This window comes from Serinus canaria, chromosome Z (assembly GCF_022539315.1).
Source record: "Serinus canaria isolate serCan28SL12 chromosome Z, serCan2020, whole genome shotgun sequence".
Taxonomy (NCBI): Eukaryota; Metazoa; Chordata; class Aves; order Passeriformes; family Fringillidae; genus Serinus; species Serinus canaria.
This window is the reverse complement of record NC_066343.1, coordinates 66061677-66075195: the sequence shown is the minus strand read 5'-3', so window position 1 is coordinate 66075195 and position 13519 is coordinate 66061677. Positions and strand designations below refer to the sequence as shown.

General features: G+C 42.6%; 1 protein-coding gene across 2 annotated transcripts in view; it reads right to left on the bottom strand.

Annotated features, from left to right (window-relative positions):
- The window catches only part of CCBE1 (collagen and calcium binding EGF domains 1), a 92842-nt gene that overhangs the window by 21685 nt on the left and 57638 nt on the right, over positions 1 to 13519 (bottom strand). The window lies entirely within an intron of this gene.

The window sequence follows — 13519 nt, the reverse complement described above, 5'->3', positions numbered from 1 at the left end:
CTCAGGAGCCTGGGGCAGAATACCCCAGCGCTGACCCACCCAACATCCCAAGTAATTTCCAAAAATCCTGCTCTCTTGTGTTGTCTGGCTGTTGTCTGGACAGCTCAGTGCTGTCCAAATACACAACTCAGGACATCATTTTCATGGTACAGTCAAGGCTGTTTTCAAATATCTGTCACTGCAATGTAAACCTGCAAGAAGGGGTAAGTCTCAGTGAGGAGTACACAGAGGATAAATGTTATCAGTCATTTCTCATCTTCTAATAAACCTAGAGGAGGTAAACTCCTTATATTGGGTACTTCAACTGGAGCAAGGGAGAGTATCTTATATAGTCAGAGGGACAAAACTGCAGTGTAGAGTCAATAGGATCAGACACTTTTTATGTGCCTATGATATCAACAAAGTCTGAGAGCTGAGAAACTGCTGTTTCTGACACAGTGGCCTGTAATGACATTTAGGTGTCCAGCTAAACCTGCTGGTTTTCTCTCCAGGCAGCAAACCACATTTAGTCATCAAAGCTCCCAGCAGCCCTCAGGAGCCTTTACAAATGGCTGTGTGCCTTATCATCCCCCGAGTCTCTCACTGCAGGGCCCTAGTGACGTTCAAAGGGTCCCACGTTGGTGACTACTAGGACTGCTGAAAAAAACCAAAACAGCTGCTGTTCAGTGCATTATTACATCAAGCTTACATGATTCTGAGAGGAAGAAATCCCTCAGTATTTTACAAATACACAGTTTTTTCATGCTTTGTGGACATACTGAAATATCTCCCAAACTGGGAAACCATCCATTCTGTCTTTTCCTTTGATTCAATAATTAATTCAGTAGAATGCTAAAGCCATCTCAGTCAGTGACACTACACTCCCCTAGACAACATGCAGCCATCACAAATCATCATTATGTTGAATTTAAATTAACTATCAGTTGCAACTGATGGCTTAAAACAAACAATGCATTTTTCCAAACAATGTAAAAACAAACTTTGGCTCCCTATTTTCCCTCTTCCTTAAGATTAGCTGGAATATAAATTATGCCTAATGAGCATTGAACATCTGAAGAGGAAGTCTTGCTTTGTTATGCAAACAGTGGTGCCTCATTAGACTTCTCTCCAAACACTGCTGTGAAGTTTTATCTGCAAGACAAACAAATGCAGGAGGAATGAGTTCAAAGGTGCATTGGGGAGGCTGTTCATATGCTGCAAGCCCTGCTGATGGCTTTCCAAGTGCACATTGATCTTCTTCAGTCTGCAACAGAAAAGAGGCTTCCTTGTAGCTGCTCTTCAGAGGAAGATACAGCCCAGCTTGAGAGGGCTGGGAGATGAGCAAGGGGAGGGGGACATCCCTGCCATGAGATGCTGACCTCTGGGGTTGTACCAGCCAGAGCTAATCAGCCACAGGGATCAGCAACTTCCATAATTCGTACCCTTCTCCATGGAATTCCCACCTTATTTTCAGGTTTAGGACCAATGTGTCAGCAGATGATGCGATGACCTGCTCCTGGGTAAGGGGCTACCTGCTGGGATCCTTGCAGGAGCAGCCTCTCTGCTCTCAGCTTGTCTGGTCATGGCTTTTTCCTGGGTTCATTTTCTTTCTTGTGGCTAAAGTGAGGTTTTATCTGCCTGGCTGGATTCTCCCAAAAGCCAAACCACTTGCCCCGACGAAACCCTTCTCCCACAGCCATAGATTGGGAACACATCGCATGCCAGGTTACAGCCATTAAACACTGCCCTGGCACCCTGATATTGCCCCAAAGCAATCACAGCCTTGTGCTTTAGCTTTCACTTAACCAGAAAATCCTGTTCCTTTGGCTGATATCCAAGTGCTTGCTGAAATCCCTCCCTTCAGCAACTATTTGCAGCAATGGGTTCCGCAGTGGGATGAGATGGTTTTGGAAACAATTTCTTTTTTTCTAGTGTCTTGCTCAAATTTTTGTTCGAAGTTTCCCAAGCCTTACTGATAAGGAGGTTTTGAAATATTTTCTCTAAATGTGTGAAGATTTTTCTGCATTGTGGAAGTTTTAAATTATACTTAAAGAAGTGTTTAGAAGAGGGATGCCATGCCTTCCATCCACATTCCACATGATAATCTCTTCCCAGCTGAAAGTTACAGATCTCTGCATTAATGCAGCTGTACTCAACAGCACTCTTATCAGCATAATTTTGCCAGGGAAACTGCTACTCTAGGGTTAATGCAAAGGAAATACAATACAATACCTGTTTCTCTGAAGATTACATTGGAACCCTGGGATTCCTGCGTGCTTTAGCTTTCTACATTCTTAAAGTGAAATCTGTCAAAGTGATGGACACATGAGCATTAGCAAAGGCATTTTAATAGCAACACTCGTTTTCAGATGTCCAGGTCCAGGCTGACATGGCTAATCAACGTTGCACACCAGCAATCTCCTTGTACATAATGAGAGGTAAGATGGGGTTCCTACTGATAATTTTAGCTACTGGATAACTTTCAGCAAGGTGGTTGCTATGCAGCTGTACATGTGGCCATGCATGAAACACAAACACACGGCCCTGTGTTTGAAGCTCCACCACTAAAAATTGGAGCTTTGGAAATTAGGTTTACAAAGGATGAAGCTTCTGGCAGACTTTTATTTGTTGCAGCTTAAATGGGGTACTTTAGCAATTAAATAGTAACAGTAACAGGAAGTAACAGGAATAAGAACAAGCCCAAACCGACAGAGGGTTTGGGGCACGATGATTTTGATTAATGCTACATCCGGCTTTTGTGGTTGTAAGAAAATTCATAGTACTAGGGACACCCCCAAAACCAAGTCACCTCTTATTTTTTCTGGCTGGTCCCTGCTGGAGAAACAGGGACATATGGTGCTCCTACCCTCTGCTCTGGAGGTTGAGATGCTTCCAGAAGACTAAATGCCAGAAGATGGGATTTAGGGTCAAAATTTGATACAAATAAATGTATCCATCACTAGGCAATAGGCAGATCTGTGTTTTTCCCCAGGATTTGTGGCCTGTTACCTTGCAAACTGAGAGAGGAGCTGAGTTTTCCAGGAGGTCCCCTGTGTCCCATCACCCATAGCCCCCCAGAGTTCCCAGCACACAGGGGTGCATCAGCAGCACCCCTGCCCCACGCTGCAGAGCAGTAGCTGCTTGATAGCATCGCCTCAGACAGGCTGGACGAGAGGCAAGATGGGAGGAATGCGGCTTAATTAAGCCACTGCTTTATTAAGTTAGCTTATCTGGCAGCTATCAGCAGTAAGTCATCCAGCAAGGACCATGTTTTTTTCCCATAATTGCTTCCACCTGGCGCAGAGCTGCCGTCACCCCAGCCCACCTCCTGCTCTGCACGGGACACGCAGCGATGCCGGAGACACCAACCAGGGCATGCTGAACCCAGAAAATAAATACACTGTGTGAGAGGGGAGGGAGTCACTCAGGGTCCTACAGCTGCTGAAAATCTTTAGAAATGCAAACAATAACAGGATAAACATTTTACATCATAATTAACCTGCATCTGTTTGCAGTAACATGGCAGTGAGCTGGGTTATAACAACAGCTGCTCCGTGCAGATATTGGGGTTTTGGAGAGGGAGCTCTAAATCTCTGCCATGAGTCATGCTGAAAAAGATACATGGTCATCATTTAGTGATTGAAAAAAAGGGAAAACAAAGGGAAAATGCAAAGAGAAGATGAAAAATACAAGTTTTATACCGGTTTCAGACTAAACATAATATGTTAAGGAAGCTCTTGCTAAAGATGTCAAAAGTAGAAAGAGAAGAGTCTGCTCTAAGAAATATTATCCTCCCAGGAGCAAAGCAGACACAGAAATCTCTATGCTGAGCCTGAAAGTGAGTCCTTAGGATAAAATATTGCCCTTGCTTTATCCCTAAAATGCTGCTAGGCAGTCAGTCTCCAGGCTGACTCCTCCCAGACAGAGGTAACTCAAGAAGAGGAACTTTACCTCCCATTTACTGGGGCTGAGAGAGCTCTCACAGACAGTTTCTAGAGCTCAGTTGAGGCCTGAGGTCATGCCACTGGAAGATGCAGCAACTCCATAGGTGGTCAGGCAGGTCAAATCCCTCCTCTCCAAAACACTCTTTCTGACCTATGAATACCAGATCAGTTGCAATTTAGGGGACAAAAGAGATGCTTAGGATTTCATACAGATTTAAATAGATCAGCAGAGCTCTTTCAAGTTGGTGCAGGTAGAAAGCAACCATAATACACTCAAGAAATGTCTTTTTTATAAAACTGATTTCCTATTGGGAAAGGACAGGACTTTTTTCAATACCAGACATCTTCAGCCTAAATCATAACTTGCACTTAGAAAAACCTGTGCTCTGCTCTGAAGACCTGCCAGTTACACCTGGCATGGTGTTTTTAATTGCACAAAGGGTCTTTGTTAGCTCCCTCTCCTTATTGATCCTGCCCAGTTCTTCTTTTTTGTTCACCCTGGCTTTAAAAAATAAACGGTGTAGCAAAAATGAAAATACAAAATACAGAAATGAATGTACAAAAATAATTAGACATCTATAAATGCAAGCCAGCAAGGTACACTAAAACAAGCCTAAGAAAACCCAACCAACCAGCAAACTCAATTTTCTTCTATATGAAATCCAAATGAGCAACAGGTTTGTCTGCCAAAGCAGGCACAGACAAAGCCCATCTGCAGCACAAGTGCAGCAGCTCAGTAGCTGTGCACAGTTTTGTCGTAATTCACATGGAGAGAAGATTTATGTCAACATGGTGTAAAACTGAAGCAATGCACTTTATTTTTGTTTGCCTTTCTGTGGGACACATACCAAAATCTTGAGTAAGAGGGGATGGCCTCCCTGCAGACACTTGCTCAGCATGCACTTTGCCATGATTTCCAGACTTAGTCCTTAGTCCTTTTTCACAGTTTTGTAAAGAGATAATTTATGTTCACACTGGGTGTAATGCAAGGTCCAAGGCCAGCCCGAGCCCTTCCTGTCATCGTCCCAGCTGAGGGGGAATAACCCAAATAACAGTGAAGTCTTCCAATGCTGCAGCACCTATGACTGCTGTGGGTATCTGTGTGCTGCTTTATTTCTCTTAACTGACTGATCAGAGCAGGATTTGCCTTAACAACCCTGGGGAATTCAGACCTCTGAGAGCAAGTCACTGCAATTTACTAGCTGATTTCTGTAGAAGAAAAAATTTTCAGGGGAAAAAGCATTGCCTGAAACTGAGTCTTGTTTTTTGTTAGCTTTTGTAGTCAAATAATTTTGCCCACATAAAATGGTTTTCTTTCTCTTAGCAGGGGAAAAAAAAAAGCACCCTGCTATCTGCTCTTTTGCTCAACTCTGGCTATTAAGACAGATACCAGAAATGAAATCACATTCCAGTCATTGCTAATGGGAAGGTTTTGATAAGATTCACAGTTCCTGGACTCCTCTTGTGTGAACGTAAGCCAGGGACCAGATCCTCCCTTGGAAAAAGCCACATACCTCACTTGACTCTAAGGAACTGTGCCAGTGCTTACCCTGGGAGACCCTGACTGATGCTCTTGAAAGTTTTCAGACACACTCCATGGCTGCTCCTTACTGTTAATTGACCCCTCCCCTCCTCCAAGTGCTGTTTCATGTCATCTTTTTATGGCCAAAGGGATTTTTATGGTGGCAGAGCATAAACTGTAGTTCCTTCTTCTCAGAAGAGAACTTCCAAACAAATATGATGGTTTACAGCCCCTGCTGAGCACAATATTTGTGAATGCTTGAAGCTCATTCTTCTTTAAAAGAGAATAAAATACTTTGAGGTGTGGAAGAAGCCCTCCATCCCACATGGGGCTTGGAGGTACTGACCTGCATGAAACTGAAAGATGCTCAGAAAACAAAACCTCACAGGTCTCGCAAACTTATCCACCAATAAAAAAGTATGTTATTTCTGTGGGCACCTTGGGCCTCTGTTCTCTACGAGAACAGTGCAGGACGCCTCTCCCAATGGGGTTTGTGGTTTTACTTAAGTAAATGAGATGTGGTGAGGTGTTCAGTAGTGGTTTCAGACAACATCACAGCAGGGAGACCATCCTCCCAACACATCCCCCTGCATCAGCAGATCAGCACTCCCAGGAGACCAACTTTTTTGGACTTTCTTAGGGCTTTGGGATGCAGAGAAAGGGGTTGATGTGAAAACCCTGCAGGCAGCCACAACAGAAAAAAGTTCCCATGAGCTTCTGTTCATTGCAGAAAGAACTGGCAACTAAACCTCAGCTTTCTATCTCTCTTTTGGGCAGAAGAAAAAGACCTTTGGAAATGTTTCCTGTGATCCTCCCTTTCAAAGAGTAACTTAAAGATGCTGTTGTTGTGAAACATAAAGGTGCTGTTGGGATTTTCACATGGGCCACAAGGACCAGAGTTCCATGCTTTTGGGGAAGCAATGATTCTGTGCAGCAGGAATCATTGTTTTCCCTGGCTGGTTCCTGGCCTAACCAGAGCCACGAGGCTGCAAACACATTGACCAAGCACAGGCTAATCAGCATCTTTTTCTGCAGAGCAGACCAACTGGCAGCACTGGTAACCATCAGAGCCTGTGTCTCACTTAGCATACCAGTGTCCAAAAATGACTAAATAAAAGTCTGTCTGCGAATGTCCCCTTAGCAAAGAAGGAAAGTCTCAGCAGGAAAACATTGCACAACTTTGAAAAGGTAATGACCTCAGCCACCACTGGAAAAGCCATTTGTTGGATATTTTACATGCATGTAAACATCATCCTCGAAATCACATATGAGATCCCTTCAAGGGCTAGACTGTACTTTCTTCTGCTCTTTCCTGGATTTTTACTTCATAGTTGTTTTTTTCATAACACAAGGGAACGCTCATGTGGTTTATCACTAGACAACATGTCAAAAATAGCAGAATGATTAAATAAAAGGCTTTTGACTGTTTTCATCTGCTTAGACTCAGCTGTCAGCTTTGTCTTGCTCTCTTTTCGAACAAATTTCTTTTATTTTCTGGCCTTGTACCAAGAAAATGATTTTGTTTAGTTTTGCAGGTGAAGTTGGTATGGATTCTGCAGAATCAAGTCAATGTTTGACAGGTATGAAATCTGAGGGGAAGAATAAAAGGAATTTTATACAATGATAGTACTGTTTGCACTTAATAAAAGGTCTAATGAACTGGCAAAGTATAATGCATTCTCATAAATATATAGTCATTCCTATGAACAAGTAGCCTACAAAATATCAATTTACATGATCCAAGATTAAGCTTGAGTTTTAAAATAACTCACTGCTTTGAGATCTAAAGCATAAGAATTGAGCAAAAGTCTTTTTTTCCACCATCTCTGACTTCCAATTAGAGGACTGCAAGCCAGATTTCCTTCCAAGTCTGTAAGTAGTATGTTTTGCTGATGGCACACATTCAATTATTTATCTAACCCAAGGTGAGCCAGAGTACAGGACTAATCACAGCACATCTGTCCTGTCTCTTGGATTTTTTAAACTTCCATGACTCTTCATTTCGTAGCTCCAATTTCCTACCAAGTGTCCATGTGAGATAGAGAGCAATAAATTCCATTTCATGAGGGAAGGCAGAGCCAGAGCAGTGTTGCGAGGAGCTGCACTCATGGGCTGGCTGCTGTGCTGGTGCTCGGTCACTGGAGTCAAACAGCAACTAATTGCTGGCAAGCTCTCAGACTTACTGAATCCAGTCCAATGCAGCCCTGTTTATATAGCATCTTTCATCAACAAGATCACAAAAATGCTGCATAAGCAATGTCTAATAAACTGCTTTAGGTAAACAGCAAAAGGAGAGTGCCTTTTACGCACGCATGCACAGAAAAACACATCACACAAACTGTGCCAGGAAGTCAGATCTCTAAAGCTGGATCTCCAAACAGGACATAAATCCCAATTAACCTTCAGAGACAAGCCAGTCACTCTGTCTACATTTACTTACTGGTGTGCCGATATTAAAGGTTCTGATCCTGGTTCTGCTGCAATCCCTGGCAGTTTTGACAGGAATATGTGTCAGATTGGGAACAGGCTCCGACCAAGGCTCAGGATGGTGGGTGAGAACATGCTCAGCTCTGAGGATGTGCTACAATTGGACTTCTTGGAAAAATAGTTCCAGAAAATCACTCGGACATAAACTTGATCAAGTCTTGCTGACATTTGTCTTTGAAACAGTTGCAAGACTCATCTTGGTATTGATGGATTTGGGATGTGACATGTACCACAGCTCCTGCACTTCCCCCTGGGCACAACACCCATCTATACCTTAAACCATCCATCCGCACCCTAGACACAGGCCCAGACACTTAATCCAGATATTTAATAGATCACTTAATTTGTTTTTTGAATGGTTTTTGAAATTCCACTCCAGGAAAAAGGTAAGTAAATAAGTCCAGCCAGGCTAACACTTCCAGCTTAAATAGTCTAGAAGTGGAGAGAGCAAAACACAAAGCCTTCTGCTTTTAAGGAAGTCAAATAGCATGGAAAAACACTTGAAGAAAGATACATCTTTGAGCACCTTTGAGCTGTGATTAGTCCTGTACTCTACACACTGGCTCTCCATGATGTCCAGATGACATGTGGTTTCCAAAACTTGGCTGGAAACTGACGGGAGGAGGATGATATCTGCATTTGGATACTCTGCCTCTCGGTGGAAAGCTCATAGTGAAAGGACAAGAGGCATGCAGGACACAGAGGTTTATGTAGATTGCTCCTGATTTGTGGGACAATGTGAAAATCTCAATGGTCACTCTCCACACCACCTACAGATAAGGGGTATGTGATGGCTCCTCTCTGCAGAGAACACTTTGTGAAAAGGCACAAAGCAATCTGATTTTATACATTGTGAATCACATAAGAATGCTTAACAATTCCTTATGCCTAAGAATTTTTATCCTTCCAGAGCTTGCTTAGAGTCACTGGGGCATGACCCTGCTTCAGCACAGCTGAGGGGACTTTTCAAGGCAAGGTTTCAGCCAAGCAACAGAAACAAAACCCCCATAATTTTAGAAAAATAAGTTCACAACATAATTTGAGTGGCAAGGGACCTTTGGAAAGATTGTGATCCAAGTGCACCTGACAGCAGAGAACCGCTCAGAGACTTGCCCAGATGAGTGTTGAATGTCTTCGGGGATGGAGATTACCTCACTTCTCCGGGACCCTCTTCTGAGTGCTTAACTACTTCATTGCCCATTTTATCTTTTATATCTGCTTAAAATGTCCCTGCTGCAACCTGTGGCTCTTGTGTTGTTTTGCAGTATACCTCTGATGAAGCTCTGCCTTCTTCTTCTCCATATCCCCAGCCTGACTTCCCTGTAACTCCCCATCAGTGAGTGGGAGACACCAATTAAATTCACCCTTAGCTCCCTCCTCTCCCGACTGAGCAAACACAGATCCCTTGGGCTCCCCTCGAATATAATGTGCTCCAGCCCCTGAGCATCTTGTTTCCAGCTTATTGGTGAGTGTGTAAAACTTCACATGATCAAGTCAAAAGTAACACTAGCAGGTATTCTTTGAAAATACAAAAAAATTTGGATACAAACAAACAAAAAACTTATAAAAAAAAAGGGAGGGGAAAAAAGGGTAATCTGCTAAAGTCCAATTAAATGGCAGCTTTGGTTTCCACAATCACTATTTATTTTGTCTTCCCACTTAGTTTCCAAATGGAAGTTTAAAAGAAGAAAAACTGACAAAAAAGGTTGTAAAATTTGAATGAAATACAAACAATACTTTTTTTTTTCATTAAAGTATTGTCAACAGAAGAGTTGGCTGGTTATCATCACTATCTAAGCAACAAGAACTTGAAGTTGTTTTTTTAATATAATTTCAACATCAATAGCAGCAATAGAATTAAGTTCTTAGTGTAAGCCTTTGGAAATATCTATAAAGATACTAAAAAGATAATATTTCAAGAGTGTTCACTGATCCAGATGTTTCTCTCTTTTCCCCCTCTGTTTTATTGTTCCCAGAGAAGACCTTATAAATGCTGAAACTGCTTATTAAGTATACAGACTTAATGAATTGGACAAGGGAAGAAATAATTCTTAATATAACATGTTCACAAGTCAAACCCGTGTTTATTGTCAATGGAGATGATAGCAAAATACTCTCTATGCACAGAGTAGTCTTTTTTAGGATAGACTCTGTCTCCATGAACCACTTCCAGCATACTGAAAAGATTAATTTCTAAGACAACGCAGTATGAAATTTTGTTGAATTATGTAGTGATGCTGTACCATGGCCCCAGTGCCAAGGTTTATTTTTGGAGCCACACATCTGCAGGTTATTTGTTGCAGAATGGAGTGGATGGAGTGAATCCTTAAACAATTTCCCAAGTAGAGAAGCATTACTGGAACGAGCAGTTGTTTATATGGTGTCACTGGAAGGCCTGGTATCTGGGATGTGGCAGTGGTGTCGGAGCTGCCTGGATAGCTGAGACTACTCTACTTATGCTGCAGTCAGCAGAGAGTGGGAAGTTCACAAAACATCTTTTTGATGTGGCACTCAGCTACTCTGTTCAAAGCGGCAGGAGCAGGAATGCCATCCAGCCATGGGCGGCAGCCATTTCGGCACAGAGTGCAGTGCCCCCTCAAAGCCAGTGCATCCCACTCTTTAATTTATAAGCAAATGAGTGGCACTAAGACAATTCTAAACATAAAAGAAAAGCTATTTTCAGAAACTTCCCCACCTTTCCCCACCACACTGTGTCCTACACAGGGCTCAGCTTTCAATCCAGCCTGAGCCAATTGCCTGTTAGCCATGTACTAATTGCAGGAGTGATCACACCATGCCCTAAGTGATCAGACCACAGCCCCACTCCCTGTTTTTATTGCCTAATTTAATGGGACTGGCATTGGCTGCTGCTCTTCTTACACATCCTGCTGCTGGAATATGGTTTTAGCTCTGAATAATCTACTGATTATTCACATAATCAGTATGTTGAACACATGACTTCAATGAGATGCTGAAATGCTATTGAGAAAACTCACCTCCATTTCACTCTGTATACTTGATATTTGCAGCCATGTTCCAATTGAAAGACTCTCCTCTCCCCCAGGTCCCCTCTAACCCACTGCCTCAAAAATAGGGATGAGGTTTGCTACCAGGCGTGGTACCTGGGCAGCCTGAGGCAGGATGAAGAAGCATTTTGCTCTGGACAGTTATGAAACACTGAGAGCAAAGAAGCAGAAATGGGCCAAAGAAAACTGGACCTGTTGTGGGGCAAAACTTTGCTGCTGGGTCAGAGACTTTTGCTGAAGACAAAACCTTTTGGGATGCACAAGGGAGCTGAGAGGAAAGGTCACAACCCCAAACCTGGACCCTCCCATCCTCAGATGGGCAGTGAAGATGTGGTCCTGAGCTGCTGAGGGTGACTTGTGGTGGATGCATGGAGAACCTCAAGTATGAGGAATTCTGAAGGGAAGCCTGATGACTTGCAGCACTGTGCAATTGCCCTTGTATTAATTACATCTCCCATTAAAATGGGTTCACGTTTTCAGATACTGATGCCAGCAGGCATTCACCAAATTTGTATTACTTCACCATCTCCTAAAACCAATGCATGCTGGGGATGACTCTGCTGGAGCTGATGCAGCAGTTTCAGTTCCAGACAGCAATTCAAAGCTGCAGGTGCTGGAGTGACTCTGGCATTTGGAGCATCAAAATGGGCTCAACATTTGGGCTCAGAAGTGAAAAAACCTGACACCAGAGTGAGAACAGAGTCAGGGTTATTGATCAGTTTACCCAGGAAGACTGAGTAGGCCCCTCAGTTTGTCTCATTTCATCAGGTTTCCCCTCCCTGCAGCTCTTCCTGGACAACTGCCCTGCGCACCAGCCCAGCTGTGACATTCAGTGGTTTTGTCTGTGACTGCAAGGTCTTTTCAACTCACTTGCAAGCATTTGTTTTCTTCTAGTGATGGGACTTTGCTTTGTCTGCCTTATTTCCGAACCCACGATGAGGGCAAACATCCTGCTGGGTGTCAGTTTTAAGACGTGCTTGCTGCTGGTCATGTTCTTGTTTGCCTGTGGGAACCTGTCTCTCCCCATCACTCTGCCATCAGCTTTTGATATTTCTCTCACAATGTCACTTTTTTGATGGCTAATTTTGGTGGTCTGGGTCAGGCTGCTGTTTCTTGACAATGCTCAGAGCCACATTTCTGGTTCTTCCTTTATCATTAGTATATTTAAGGTATCACAGCATAAATATATTGCTACTGTAATGCCTGTTCATTCCTAGGAAATATATGGAAGAATGGTCTTTGTAGGACCTGAACCTGCCTGCACAGCCCTCACTGGAATGGCACCATAAACCTGAGTATTTGGTGTTGTTAACACAAAAGTTACACGACTGCTGTAATATGTGCCTCCATTTCTGCTAATGCTTTATTCTCTATACAGCATTTAAACATCTTTTTCATGTCACAGCAGTCATGGCTGAGAGGACGCTCAGGAAAAACCATGACCATGGCCACAGGCAAGAGTCATCGCCTTCATCTAAAGCAAGCCGCCAGGGAAAGTCTGGGTGATTTCTTCCTATTAACTTATTCTCCTCCAATACATTTCATGCTGTGTCATTACCAAGCTTCCAGAAATTTTCAAGCTGATGTTGCACTTAAATAAGTAAAATACAGAGTGACTGCTAAGGAGGTGTAGGAGATAAGAGAGTAGTATATTTTTTCTGACTGGCTTATTATGACTGGTGTACCTGTGGGTGACAGTCACTTTGGGTCTCCATGAGTTAAATTTGGTTCATCCTGGAAAGTGCGAGTTGTGTCCAAAAAGCAGTGTTGCAGGTAAACACATTGTGCACCAAGGCATCTGTCTATGCTAGCCTGTAGAGACAATGCTAAATTTAGACCTGAGGCTAAATCAGTATTAGTAAAAACAAGATTATAATTGCTAGATTCATACCTCAGAACATCCATTTTGTGTTTCTGTTCCTCTCAGAATATACATTTTGTGTCAGTTTGTACTGCTTCTACATTACCACTTATTTATCTACATGCAATACTTGTGCATTGTCTTTGAGTGCACTGCTTACACCAGAATACTTTTATAGAGGTAGTATTTTATGCAGAATAACACAAACTAGTTATTTTCTTTCCTAGTCTAGTCAGAAGTTGGCTTTTATTTCTGAGACACTCCAAGGAAGAAAACCCAACATTTTTACCAGCTGACATATCAATCTGATTCTGTAAGGCTCTTTGAAAGCACTATAATATAACTGGCTCACTCTAATATATTTGGAATAAAAGTTTGGCATGTGGTCTAAAGCAGACTCCCCCAAACCCATGAGTGCAAGCAGCAAAGTGAAATCAATACTGTGTGCACTCCTTGAGAAATTTCATCTTGGTTTGGATTTTTTTCCCACCTTTTCTACTAATGAAGTGCTTGTTCATCAGTGTTACAGCCCGATGTGTATTACAATCTCACCATCTGCATCATTTACATTCCCAAATGTGGAATCTCAGCCAGATGTCTGACTTATCTCTAAGGCGCTGACTTCAGACATATGGTTTTTATTTAAATGAATCACAATACTAACAGAAATCCAGTATCTATTATCTGTCACAATTGCAGA